Here is a 15,288-nt window from a genome sequence, read left to right as displayed (position 1 = left end):
AAGTCTCTAACTCCCCTGATTATCATTCGACTGTCTCAACACGGTTGAACGCCTTTGCTGTCTGGTTATGTTTGGGTTTTTCTGGCTCTCGGGGTTCTGCCACTGCTCCCACAGTGCACCTGGCCTGGCTCAGGCATCAGCTGCTGCCTCTTAGGGTCTGCTTCAAATACGGCTGCTTCCTGATTAAGGTTTCCTCATTCAGTGAGCCAAATGTGTTGCTTCTCAGAGCTGGTTTTAGTTGGCCAAATAGGCCATCTCTTTGAAGATAGTCTCTTGGCTGTCTTGGCATACAGCTAGCTCACTGCCATGAAGCCACATGTCCCATCCTTACTCTCTGGGTTTCTTTCATATTGCCATTTAATAAATAGCCATAAATGTGGCAGTTGAAGAGCATGCATTTACCCTTCCCGTATCTGCAGGCTGGGAGTCTGGCTTTTCGTGAGGAACTACCACAGGCTGAGCTCAAGTTGCCGCCAGGGCTGGGGCCTGTCTGAACACTTGGCTGGTGAAGGGCCTCCCTCCATGCTCAATCATTTGGCAGAATTCTTTCCCTTGTGGGCTGTTGAACTGTGGGGTTGATGGTCGGTGAGAACCCTATAGCCTGGGCTATTTCCTTCCTCAAGGCACCATAGCCAAGAAGACAAAGGAAGATGATGGAGAAGGTAGAAGCCATAGCCGCCTATGAATTGGCCAATGATTCCCTCTCATTTGCTTGTCTTAGTCACTAGAAGCAAATCTCTGGGTCCAAACCACTCACGGTATCAGGAAGTGAGCATCATCAGGGCTCATCTTAGATGCTGCCTACCAGTGTGGATAAGCAGAAGAGAAGTCACTCATACCCACCAGTCGCCTCTCCAGTTCTTCTGCCTTGCTGAAAACACACACACACACACACACACACACACACACACACACACACACACACACATACACGCATCTTGTTAATTCTCAAGAAAAGGGGTCTAGGCAGGTGATACTGGGTTGGTTGTGATCATCAATGCTTTAGGGATTAGTTAGTTCTGTGAGATTTCTCTTGCACTCTATATACCTACTACTGTCTATCAGGCACTGGGGTGACTGACAGGTACCACCTACTAAAACCACCCAAGATAGAACTTACATAATGCCTGGCAAAAAAAAAAAAAGTTTTTAAAAAAATGTTCTTATCTCAGAAAATACATCATACCTTTCTAATTTCTCCAGCCAGAAAGCTTTCCTTTCCCCTCACGGTGCCTCCTTGGAGAAAACTATCAATCCAGCACTTGCAAATTCACCTAAGGTGTGTGGAAGATAAGCTGCGTGGAAACAGAGCTGGCTATTTAGGGCTGTCGTGGTGGAGGTGGACAAAACCACAAAGGACTCTCTGTGTGATTTGAGTAAACGAATTGACCTCGTTAACCTCCTTAGAAGGGGGGGGGGGGGTGAGGGGCTGTGAAAGGACACACAGCAAAAAGCAGCTGCGAAGATCAAACCAAATGTTGTCCGTAAAGCGCTAGGTGTACTGGGATCCTGCAAGCCCTCCAGATGGGGAAGCTAGCACACCTGCTGCCATTACTGGGCTTCCAACTTAGCACTGCAGTTGCCACCTTTGGGACTAAAAAGCAAACGGCATGGTTCCCCCGATTCTCTTGCAGTTACAGGCACGGGGGAAGGTGCGGGTCGTGGACCGTTTTTGTTTTTCTAAGAACGTCTTCTTTCCTTCAGCTGGGATTCAATATCCACAGTGTCAACAGCCCCCTGTAACCTTAAAGAATACCAACGCTAAACAGTAGATCCAGGGCTAGAGAGATGGCTCAGCGATTAAGAGCGCTGTCTGCTCTTCCAGAGGTCCTGAGTTCAATTCCCAGCAACCACATGGTGGCTCTCAACCATCTACCATGAGATCTGGTGCCCTCTTCTGGTCTGCAAATGTACATGCAAGCAGAGCACTGTATATGTCATAAATAAATCTTCATTAAAAAACAAAAAGCAAGACCAAAAAAAGTAGGTCCAATCAAACAGCAGGCACCACCCATTTCCTTATCCTCCAAGGAAAAGAAGTTTCTACAAGCGCCCAACTTGTGACTATGGATACGATGTGACACAGAACCATAAACTTGTTTAAAAGATTATGAAAGTATGTTTTTGTTTTTGCAAGCTTTTGCAATTTGACTGCATGATTCTCCAGCATGAACTTTGCTCCTGACAACCCCATGTTCTGGTGTCAAAAGCTTGGACTCTACACGGCTACATGTTCTGTGTAGCTACGGGCAGGCGATCTAGCTCTGTGGTGGAATGCTTAGCTAACACACATGAGAAGCCCTGTGTTTACAATATATGTTTGCATGCATACATTATTGGTATGTATATGGTGCATATGGGTACACCAGTATAATGCTATGGAGAACACAAAGTAAAAGTGTTGGGGTTTTGTTGTTATGAATTTTTCATTTGTCAAATATTTATTTTTAGACCTGAATCTTTGGTCAGGGTCACAACTGCTATTAATCCCCAAGATTTGAAATTTTGTCCTGCTTTTAAAAAACTTATTACATGGGCTGGGTGTGGTGGCACAGGCCTTTAATCCCAGCACGGGGGGGGGGGGGGGGGGGGGGGGCAGAGGCAGATGGATTGCTGTGAGTTCGAAGCCAGCCTGGTCTACAAAGTGAGTCCAGGACAGCCAGGGCTACACAGAGAAACCCTGTCTCAAAAAACCAAAAAACAAAACAAAAACAAAACAAAAACAGCAACAACAACAAACAATCAAACAAAATTATTACGTTTATTTAGGAGGCTATGGTGGCAGGGTGGGTACATGCTACAATACACATGTGGAGATCGGAGAACACGTTTTGGGAGTCGGTTCTCTCCTTTCATCATGTGAGTCCCAGAGATCAAATTCAGTCAAACTATGGTCATCAGGCGTGGGAAGAGGCATCTGGCCCTCTGATCCATCTCAGAAGCCCCAAGGTCATGTCTGATGGGGGTGGGACGTAGGGAAATTAAGTGATTTATACTTATATGACTTAGAGTGTGTTTCATTTGCTCTTCTAACTAATCTAATTTAAAGACTGTGTTCCTGTTAGAGAGAACTCAGAGTTTTAAAGACTTGGCTGTCTACCAAACAGAGGAGAAAATCAGACACTAAATTGAGGAGGAACCTCAAAGAAACAGACGGAAGAGGAAAGCAAGGCACAGCAGCATATATCTTCTATGAGCTTGGGCTTCCAAGGTCTTCATAGGATTGGCCCTAAACAGCACACAAATAAACTTATCATGTGACGTCCCCCACATGCTAGCTTTTCCTAAGGATCCCCAAGAGTGATATTTCAGGATGCTAAGAACCATCTCAGCAGATATGCAAATATGCAAAGTAGACATCTGCCTAAGCGGAGAAGGTGCAGGGACCCCCGTTAGGACTCCCTTGCCATGGAACAGCTGGTTTATTAGTTTGCCTAGCACATCATAATAGCTGGCTGAGATGCTAGCCTTCGAATCACCAGACTTCAAGTCACAGGTCACAGGTCACAGCATGCCTCAGAGATCAAGTCTGGAAATGTTATGAGCACTAACAATGGTGTCTAAGGAGCAATTGAGAGGTAGCCCCTGTGTGGTATGCTAAGATCACATGCACTCTATACATTGAGCTGCATGTATTTTAAAAGTTTACTTTATAGGCTTCTTTTAATTATAATATGGCTAGTAGAATTTTTGAAACCCTCTACATAATTTTTTTTTTTTTTTTTGTATCCTGGCTGCAGATTACCACAGGGCTCAGTAGCCCAATAGCCCAGCCTCCTTATCAGATTGAAAGAACCTGGCTCTACATAGACCAATCACAGGACACAGGCATCTCCGTAGAGAAGAATGAAAAGACATGTGTAGCCCCAGATGAGCCTCATCCCAAGAGGCTGAAAGTCTGTATTCCACTGGGTTTCTATGAGGGTTGGGGCATCCGAGGAAAGGGGAGAGGAGTGAAGAAGACAGATAGCTAACATGCCATCCCACGTCGTCCGCTCGGTCAGGCCGTTTTCCATTTCTTGTACGATTCATTCACATCTCAGTAACTGCCTTAGTTAATTTTTATCATCAACTTGACACAACGTAGAGTCCCCAGGGAACTGAAGAATTTTCATGATCGGGTTGGCAATTTTTGTGGGAGGAGGGCTTTGCCCCCTGGGGGCAGTCCCACTCCAACGCAGCTGGCCCTGGCCTATAAAAGAAAGCCAACTGAGCATAAGGCAGGGAGCCAGCCAGTAAGCAACACTCTTCCACTGCAGTTCCTGCCTCTAGGTTTCTGCCTTGAGTTCACACACTAGCTCCTCTTAATGATGGACTGTGAACTCGGAGTATAAACGGAAGAAACACTTTTGTCACCGGGCTCCTTTTGGTGGGGATGTCTCATCAGAGCAACAGAAAGCAAAGTAGGAACAGTGACCTCCTCAGGGACCTTTGCTCTCTACCAGCTGGCACCCCACCTGACGGTTCCTCCCAATCTCTACCGTGACTCCCAGTCTTTAATACCCTGGGGGCTCTGCTTTGGGATTCTGGTCGCATAGTGAATGCATAGTGCTGAAGTAATAAATACTTCTCTGCAGAGATCTCAGCCGTTAACTAGAGAATTCAGATTGAAAGTCTTATCCACTTAATTCAGGCTAACCACATTACAATACAGAGACTGATGAGCCAACCAAGGTCCATGTAGGATGTGGACCTAGACCTCCTGCTCAGATGTAGTAGATAGGCAGCACAGTGTCCTGTGGGTCCCATAATATGGGGAGTAGGGGCTACTTATGACATGGATTCAGACCCCCTAATGTTGTTCACTTCTACCCTGGCGGGGTGGCCTTGCCAGGCCACAGACGAAGAGGTTACAGGTAGTACAGAGGACACTGGATAGGCTGAGGTCAAACGTTAGGGGAGGAGGGCTCCCCTTGCTAAGGGCTAGGGGAGGGAAGGAAAGGGGATGACGAAAGGGATGGGATCGGGAGGGGATGAGAGACGGGTGGGATCGGGAGGGGATGAAGGAGGGGGCTTCAAATGGGATGTAAAGAATTCAAACTGCAGAACAAGCAGGTAACTAACATTGCTAATCCTGCTACATGAGAATAGCTCTGAGACTGGCTGAGATACGAAGGTTTATGCATAGGCAAGGCTTCATGTTGAGCACAGATTCTCTATGAGTTATAATTAGAGGCCATTCTTAGATGGCATGAGGGAAGATTTGCAGATGTCTTACTTCTGCTCATGCATTGAGCAGAGAACCAGCCTTAATTGCTCTGTGCATCCTGCACTCTTCATACCATCCCAATGTTAGAACTGAATAAAGCTTGTGAGAAGTTATATTTTCAAAATAAAAGAACTGGACACCAACACTGGATCAGACCAGACAGGAGTCATTCCTCTCAGCGTGCTGAATGCTGACATCCTGCACCCTCCATGTTCCAGCCCCAGGCGCCTCAGTTGCTGTTACCCATAAGAACAGGACAGCTTCCAAGGCAGCGTTGTAGAAAGTTTCTGATCCCAATTGGTCCAGCATTTCAGACTGTCCCACGCAGGACTCCTATTAAGCCTAGAATTTCATAACTTATGAAAAGTGGGCCACAAATGCTATCCCTGGCTTACTTAACCATTTTCCCCATTTTGGAGGGGGGCTTCAAAGGAATTATTTGTCCTAAATCAGCCTGAAGAAATCTTAAAAGAAAAACGTCCCATTACCGCTAAGAGGGGTTAGATAAGTTTCTGTTTACTCTCTTGGTTTACAGATGCTTATTTTCAATGGGAGTTAGTTATAAGTATTATTGGTCTTTTACAGAAAGGAAACTAGATTTGACTCAGGGACATATCTCTTTTCCTTTATCTTTCTTTTGTAGGTAAGGAGATAGGAGCTGAAAAGAAAGAAAGGGGGATATAGAAATATAGAGGGAGGATAGAACAAAAGGTAGATTATTGAATCTACTCCTCATCTCAAGGCCTTAATTGTTACTCACAAATAAGGTTATTTTTTAATTCAATGGTATTGAATTTTGTATATTGATGCAAACCATGCTCATGTCAAAAACTAATCTAATTTTTATCATAAGCATATATACTCTAGGTCTAATAGATAGATATGATTCTATAGATATATGAGGTAAAATAGCAAAATAGGGTCTTCAAAAACCTCAGAGACCTACAGAATATGGTGTTTAAATATGTTTTTGTTATTCTAAAGATTCTCCGACAACAAGTCAAGTTAACTCCTGGCAATACCCAGCCTGCATCAAAGAAGATGAGCATCAAAGAACTCCTTATGGAGTTGGCTTAAAATGTGGCAAACAAGCCACTGGGGAAAATGTTCTTGTGTCTGTCACAGACAGAATTTTGCCTAAAAATGGGCAAGTTTAGATGCAGGCAGAATCGATAGTCAAACTCTGCCAAGACAGGGTAAGCAAGTCCTTAATAGTTCCTGCCTTGAAAATATATGGGCCAGAAGGCTGAAGATGATGCTCCAACATTATAGAGAGTGTTGGGTGACTGTTCAGGCAGTAAACTGTCTCAGTCATTTTTTCATTTTGGAAGCTGCTAACTCGCATTCTGGGTTCACTCAGGTATTTAAGTTTTATCCCTTCTCAAGTCTCTGGTGGGTTTGAAGACCAGATAGTTTAGTCTTTCAAGTAAGCTTAGTAGGTTAGAGGTTAAGATATTTTTAGATCAAGACAGATGTTTTAAATTAATAGAAGTGAGATATGATAGATATTAATCTCCATTCAGAAATTTAGACCCAACAAGATAGGAGAGATGTTTACTTCAAGTTTGCCAAATACAAATGGCCAAGTCACTATGAATGTAACATTTATATAATTCCTGATTGTCCCATGGTTCTTCCTGCTGTATGTAGTTTATTTTATTCATGTGTAATAATATAAATTATATGTAAAAAAAACATAATAAAAAGTGTCAAAAATTAATTTAAAAAAGAGAAAATCTTATCCACTGTCTGCTAGTATGAAGAAGGCTTCTAGCCCCCACAATACAGCATCAGTCTCCTTTGAAACCCTGGATTTCCACAGCACTTGCCTTCCAGAAGACATCAGCTGTGCTTGAGATACCCACTACATGGCCAGATCAGCAGAGTTCCAATAGCCAACGCAATCACTAGCCTACTAGGAAAAGAATGAGTCCTTAAGTGAGAGGTTTCAAATACCAGCCAGCCCCATCTGTGAGTTAGCAGAAACAAATGATTTGGGGGCAAAGAGCCACATCACCTGGCATCTGCTGTGTTATTTCCTCTTAAATTTAGTCTTACTGGAGGGCAGCAAGATAGGAATTCTCCAGATGGCAAGACTGTGCTTTCTGAGTCTCTGTGAGTCAAACCAAAACCTTCTACAATTTTTTTAAATTAATGGAGAAAACAAACAAAAATAAGGGTGGTGGTAAAGAACTCGTCATAGCTGAAGGATGTTTAATTTCAGAAAATGCCCTCAGCATGGGAATTCTTGGCAAAGACCTCGTCCTCAGCTACTGAGGCCGAGGGAGGCATCCAGAGCTCTTTAAATCAACCCAGAATGAAGCAAACAGCAACACAAGAGCTCCATTTTAGAGGCAAGAAGCAAGACTCCCATCCCTCCCCCCCCAAATCAGTGGGTGAGGAGCCACCAGGAAAACCACCCAAGTGTCTACCCATGAGTCAGCAAGGTGGATTTTTGAAAGTGTGTGTGTATGTGTGTCTATGTATCTGTGTTATATGTGTGCTGTGCACTTTGTGGGTGAATTTTAGTGTGTGTCTTCCATAACATGTAAGTGGATATGTCCTTATCTTCAGTCTTCAGATAAGGTCTCTTATTTGCCATCACGAAGACCAGGCTTCTAGGAATTCCGTGTCCACCTCCCACAGTACTGAAGGAGCTCTGGAATTGCAGTTTGTACATGACTTCTAGGGATTAGAACTCACTTTTGAAGCAGGTTCTCGACTCATTCAGCCGTCTCCCCAGCCTGCAATGTTTTCCTGCAGAGTCTCGCTGTGTTGCCCAGGGTGGCCTTGAACTCCTACAGTCAAGCAATCCTCCCACCTCAGCCTCCTGAGTAGCTCCGGACTGGCGCATGCTTCCAAGCTCCGCTTCAGCCTTCTGAAATTACACAGAAGAAGGAGAAGCTGAGGGTGCACGTGCCTTGTGGTGGAAGGCATCTGAGAAGGCAGCGCAAAGAGTGGGAAGGCTGAGTCTTCTGCTGAAACTTGCCAGGGACGCTCGCCTGTCTCTTCAGGGAAGACTGCACTTGCATAGCTGCTGACTTGACAAGGTCATCCAAGCCGTGACAAAGTCAGATCTCATATCCAGCACCTGGACAGTGTCTGTGTCTGCTTTGTCACAGCAGAGCATAGAACCCATTGACTTGTGGGGTAGGAAAGCAAGCCTGGGGCGGGTTGCTGGTGAAAGTGTTTCCCCGAGGAGTGCAGCAAACTCTCTGTTTCCCTATACCGACTATGACAGACTTTGTTAGATGTTTTTTTTTTCTCAAAATCGTTTCTATTTATGACAGCATACTTCTGTCCTTGCTCACTGAGCTTTACAGAAGCTAAAAATGTTAGACGCATATTTCTAAGCATCCTGGAAATCAGAACCTTTTTAATAGGACCAGAGCAGGAAGGTGGAGGGTAGGAGAGGGGAGCTGCAATGGGGCGTCTGAGAGTTCTCTTCTTTAAAGAAATCTCACTTTAATTCCCTGTATTGGTTCCGATGCCTGCTCTAACAATGATTACAAACAGTGGTGTAAAACAACTGGAATTCACTGTTTCATCATTTGAACAGACTGAGGTCCAGAGTCAGTGTCACGTAGCCAAAAGCAAATGCATCAGCAGAGTCAAACTCCCTCCGTCGTTCCAAGAGGGCAAAAGTCACTCTTTGTCTCTTGTGGTTTCTGTGGCCACTGGCGTTGCTTAGCATCTACTACATCACTTCCGGTTCCCGTGCCTGCGAACATACTTCCTTCTCCTGTTCTGTAGCGAAGTATTTCTTTGTCTCCTTCTTGCAGAGCTCAGCTCTGTAGTCTCCACAGTCTAGGATAGCACTCTTGGTTGTTTTTTGTTGTTGTTGTTTGGTTGGTTTGTTTTGGTTTCAGTTTTGGTTTTTCGAGACAGGGTTTCTCTGTGTAGCCTTGGCTGTCCTGGACTCGCTTTGTAAACCAGGTGGCCTCGAACTTAAAGCGATCCACCTGCCTCTGCCTCCCGAGTGCTGGGCTTAAAGGGATAGCGCTCTTAAAAGCTTTCCAAGTACTTAGCTTGTACAGGAGCCAGAGACTAGGATGTGCAGAATCCCCATGGAAAGAGAAGGCCCGATGCCTAGAGTTTGTGACAGCCAAGGGCCAAGTGTAGGTAGACAAGGCAGGATATACAAAGAGAAAGAAGGCACACTGCTGTGGCTTAGTGGCATGTGGTGCTCCTGACATGATTAAATATTAAATCATTTCCCCTTGACTAACTTTTTTTTTTTTACTAACTTTTTAAAAAAGGAACTTTTAATTTAAATTTTTAACATTGTTGTTTTACAGTGTTTCTCCCAGATCCCATCCACCTAACACCCCCCACCCCTCGGTTCCTCCCTCCCTCTCTCTCTACAATAAAGAACACAATAAAATGATAAAAAAAAAAATGTCAAAACAACAAAAAAGTTCACATACATACACATTAAGTTTATTTGTGTTGACTAACTCCTCTTAGGCATGAGGCCTGCCCCCAGAGTGTGGTAGATACATGCAGTGACACTCCACTGGAGAAAACTGATTTTCCCTTTGCTAGCAGGTATCAGCTAGCTTCTTGGTTAAGAGTTAGACCACATGTGCACTTGGCCCTCTCAGTGCTGGGACTTCATCTGGCTTGAACCAGTGCAGGTCATGCGCATGCTGCTATAACTTCTGTGAGTTTATGTGTGCATCAGACGTGTTGTATGTGGAAGGCACTGTTTCCTTGGAACCACCCATCACCTGTGGCTCTTACACTCTGCCTGCCTCCTCTTCCATATAGATCCCTGAGCCTTAGGGGGAAGAATTTGACGAAGGCATCCCATTTAGGACTGTGTGTTTCAAAGTTTCTGGGTCTCTGTACATTGTCCAGTTGTAGGTCCCTGTGTTAGTTTCCATCTACAGCATCTCTGATGCTGACTGAGCCATCTGCTGACCTGTGGGCATATCAATATACTGTCAAGTGTCTTGTTATTGCTGTGCTAATTTAGCACAATAATGATAGTAGGTTTCCCCCTAAGCCCATGACCTATTTAGCGAAGGTTCTTGCCTGATTTTAAGTGAATTTTAAAAATAACTTGATTAGGGGGCTGGAGAGATGGCTCAGCAGTTAAGGGCACAGACTGCTTAAACCAAGGACCAAAGTTTGGCTCCCAGGACCCACAAACTCCTCTAACTGTAGATCAAAGGGATGTGGTGGCCTCTCTTGGCTTCTGAAGGCCCCTACAATTTTGTGCACATCCCCATGGTCCACATATCCACATAGTTAAAAAATAAATCTTAAAATAACAACAATCATCATCATCATCATCATCATCTGATTTTAAAGCTACCTTGAACATACTGTTATCTGTATTTTAACACATCTTACTGGATAAAACTGAATTTTTAAACATGATTAAGTGCCACACATATAAAGGCAAACCAAAAAGTCACACTTGGACTTATTCACACAAAAAATTCTTTTCTGGTTCACAAAATTTACCTTTTTTTATTATGTTCTTTTTTATGTTCCACAGTTGTTTCCCTTCAGGTCCAGTTACCTGGGTAGAACACGAACCTCTATGAGCTCAGGGTTGCTGAATCACTTGGCTCCTCAGGGGCATGGCTAGGACACAGGGAGCTCTCATTAGACTGCCAGCTGCTTGATCAATTGTAATATCAGCATCCATAGTTAAAAAGAATTGTGTTTGTAGTGACTTTAGACTTCACAAATTATAATGGAGTTTGCTATGGTAACCACAGTGTGGTCCCATTTCTTGTATAAAACACAATTAATGTTGTTTTGAGTGTTCATGTTGCTCCAAGTATTATGCCAGGCAAAAAATTTTTCCTCCACCTCTTATACACACACACACACACACACACACACACACACACACACACACACACACACACCTCATTTAAATGCCGCACTATTATCTTTAGATTACAAATGAGAAACCTAAAGCATGTACTAAAAAGCTAATTACCCAGAGTCACAGAGCTGACCCTCATACCATACCCATCACTTCCCACTTCTGTGAGCTAATTCCACCATGCTTCCTCCCATCCATGCTGTACAGGTTCTATAAAGTGATCCAACATTAAGTGGGAAAGAAGTACAGGACATAACTTTAGTGAAAGAAGAAAGACATTGATTGACTCAGCCACCTTACCCATTGCTTGAAGTCTAGAGAAAAAAGAAGGATTGTAAGCTTTGTTGCTTTGCTGGTTAAAGCACCTGTCTAATAAAAGAAAAGTAGAGAAGGCAGTATGGAAAGAGCAGAGAAAAATCAGAGGGGAAAAAATAAGGACTAGCAAAGTCTAGGGCTTTAAAGAGACACCTGCTCCTTTAAACCAAAACCACTGGGACCATGTCCACCGTAACTAAATACCCCTCGATTACCAACATTTCAGAACTAAGGCTGATTTGTCTTCTTATGTCGTCGTAGAAATGACTATTGTAAAAAGAAAACAGCTTTTCATCTGGTGCTAATTCTATAAAATAAGGCAAAATGTATTCTATGTGGATGAGTGTTGTGTCTGCCTGTCTGCATGTGTGCTATGTGCACACCCAGTGCCCTCAGAGGTCAGAAGAGGATGTCACAGCCCCTGGGGCTCTAGCTACCAATGGTTGAGTTGTGAAGTACCACATTGGTGCTGGAACAGAACCCGGGTCCTCTAGAAGGATAGTAAGTAGTCTTAACTACTGAGCCATCTCTCTGGCCCTTCTAAAATGTGACTTTTTTATTTTAAAAAATCTCCATTTTATTATTCCTTGGAAAATTTCAAGTCCGAGTAAAAGTTGACACCTTAGTCCCTATTGTAAACATTCTTGTTCTTTCACATTTTACCAACACCCACTTTTAAAAAGCAAATAGTCTATATCTGATACTGTGTACTTACATGGTGACCAACAAAGCAAGTGGAGGGAAATTAACTTAAATCTAAAGAGTTTATATCTTTACAGATAAGCCCTGTGAGTACTTAACTTTGTGAGTCAAGGTCACTGTTTCAGAAAATTTATGTCCAGGAGTGTATCCAACAACTAAGTTGATTGTATTGATTCCTGCAAACATGTTTGTCTGGACAGTTGACTTAAATGGAGCATACATCTTCCCGTGCAGACAGAATAATGACAGTCATCAAGAAAACACACAGCAAATGCTAGTTAGGGTATGAACAAAAGGGAGCCTTCGTACTCTAGTAGTAGAGCTAGTCTTGGTGCAGTATCTAAAAGAAATAGAGCTTTCATGTGACACAGTCCTCTCGCTCCTGGGTATTCATCCAAAGGACTCATGCAAAAGATTCCAGCACGACACAAAGACACGTGTAGCACCATTCACAACAGTTAAGCCATAAAGACAACCCAGGTATCCAACAACAGAGTAATGGTGTGTGTATGTGTGTTTGTGTGTGTCTGTGTGTCTGTGTGTGTGAGAGAGAGAGAGAGAGAGAGAGAGAGAGAGAGAGAGAGAGAGAGGGAGAGAGAGAGAGAGAGAGAGAGAGAGAGAGAGAGAGAAGAGAGAGAGAGAGAGAGAGAGAGAGGGAGGGAGGGAGACTTATCTGAAGTCCTTAAGTGGAAATAACCATGACTGAGAATCTGGACGCAGGTATTTACATATGCATAGTATCTATGTATGCATAGCATCTACATATGCATAGAATCTGCATATGCATAACATCTACACATTGTATAGCACCTGCATATTCACAGTATCTATATATGCATAGTATCTACATGTGCATAGCATCTACATATTCAGTCTCTACATATGCATAACATCTACATATGCTTGGTATCTACATAAGTATTTGGTTTCCAAGCAGCTGCTGAATGAAGATTTTCTTTCAAAGTATCTGCCCTTGCTATATTTGTCATACTCTAATCCCAGAATGCTCAGGGGCTAAGGCTGCTTTCTGTTGCTACAGATTGGAGTTCAGTTCCCAGTATGTGTGTGTGTGTACATATGTGTTAAGCCATAGACTTAAGCCATAGAGACAACCCAGGTATCCAACAACAGAGTAATGGTGTGTGTGTGTGTGTGTGTGTGTGTGTGTGTGTGTGTGAGAGAGAGAGAGAGAGAGAGAGAGAGAGAGAGAGAGAGAGAGAGAGAGACTTATACTGAAGTCCTTACCTGGAAATACCCATGACTGAGAATCAGGACTCAGGTATCTATATATGCATGGTATCTACATAACTTAACTGAGACACACACACACACACACACACAACACACACACACACACACACACGCTCTCAACTAGCCATAACTCAAGTTTCAGAACAGCAGATTTCTTCTTCTGGCCTCTAGGACACTCACGAAAATGTCAAACACACACACACACACACACACACACACACACACACACACACACACAAATAAATAAATCTTTTTTTTAAAAGCATAGTTGACAGTCATTACATAAGATTTAATAAATCGCAATCTCACCATTGAGACATCAAGGAGTCTCTCCTTGGACACTGGAACCTCAAGCTTTACCTTTGTATAATTCCCACCCAGAAAAGTCCCAGGCCCGAAGTTCTGCAGGCTAAGTTGATTGAGGGTGGACAGTTACATCACAAGCTGCAGGACAAAAACCCTGGAGTGGGGGCTGGGAGAAGGCTCACTGGAAAAAGCACACGCCAGACAAATCTGAGGAGTAGAGTCCACTTTGGAGACATGGAAGAGCTGGGGAAACTGGGAGGGGTTTGCTGGGACATGTTGACTAGCTCACCCAGCTGAACTGGTGAGCTCCAAGTTCAGTTAGAGGCTTGGACTCAATAAATGATGTGGAGAGCAATTAGGGAGTACCTCTGACATCATCCTCTGGCACCTATACATGTATACACACACACACACACACACACACACAGAGAGAGAGAGAGAGAGAGAGAGAGAGAGAGAGAGAGAGAGAGAGAGAGAGAGAAGCACTAACAGATTCTGGCTTCATTCCCAGACTTCCTTGGGATTCTCCATTCCCATGGAGGATTGGGAAATACAAAAGCCAGGCTTCCCTTCTGATCTTAGGAGCCAGTTTCTCACAACATTCTCTTCTTTCCTCTGTCCTTGTGGGTAGTGATTCTGAAAGCCAGGCTAGGCAAATGAGAGGAAACTCGTTCAAGTCTTGTAATAACTGGAGTAACACATGACTCCCCAACCCTGACTTGAGGACCTTGGCGGTGTCTCTCAGAAAGACTCTATGGGAGGAGGAGAAGTGATTCTGATTCAGTCAGGATGGCCAACTGGCTAGATGCCATGAGTAACAATAAACATCTTCTAGCAAGAGCTTCCAGAGGGCATGCTTGAGAGCTGATGCAGGCCATGCTTGAGAGCTGATGCAGGCCATGCTTGAAAGCTGATGCAGGCTATGCTTGAGAGCTTCCAGAGGGCATGCTTGGGAGCTGATGCAGGCCATGCTTGAGATCTGATGCAGGCCACGCTTGAGAGCTTCCAGAGCGCATGCTTGAGAGCTGATGCAGGGCATGCTTGAGAGCTGATGCAGGCCATGCTTGAGAGCTGATGCAGGCCACGCTTGAGAGCTTCCAGAGGGCATGCTTGGGAGCTGATGCAGGCCATGCTTGAGAGCTGATGCAGGGCATGCTTGGGAGCTGATGCAGGGCATGCTTGGGAGCTGATGCAGGGCATGCTTGGGAGCTGATGCAGGGCATGCTTGGGAGCTGATGCAGGGCATGCTTGAAAGCTGATGCAGGGCATGCTTGAGAGCTGATGCAGGCCACGCTTGAGAGCTGATGCAGGAAATGCTTGAGATCTGATGCAGGCCATGCTTGAGAGCTTCCAGAGGGCATGCTTGAGAGCTGATGCAGGCTATGCTTGGGAGCTGATGCAGGGCATGCTTGGGAGCTGATGCAGGGCATGCTTGGGAGCTGATGCAGGGCATGCTTGAGAGCTGATGCAGGGCATGCTTGAGAGCTAATGCACAGCATGCCTAAAGTTCTGTTGAGCAGAACAGAAGTATGAGTGAAGTTCAAAAATCAACTTTCACAATTGCATCATGAATGGAAGTTTTTCGTTACTTTTCGGAAACAGATTGCCTCAGCTCATCTCCCAGCATGCTCTATGCCCTCCCTCCTCTAAAACAGAATGG

The sequence above is a fragment of the Acomys minous genome, assembly GCF_964271855.1.
Source record: "Acomys minous genome assembly, chromosome: 13".
In the NCBI taxonomy this organism is placed as follows: Eukaryota; Metazoa; Chordata; class Mammalia; order Rodentia; family Muridae; genus Acomys; species Acomys minous.
The sequence above is the reverse complement of the archived record's forward strand: the minus strand, read 5'-3'. Positions refer to the sequence as shown.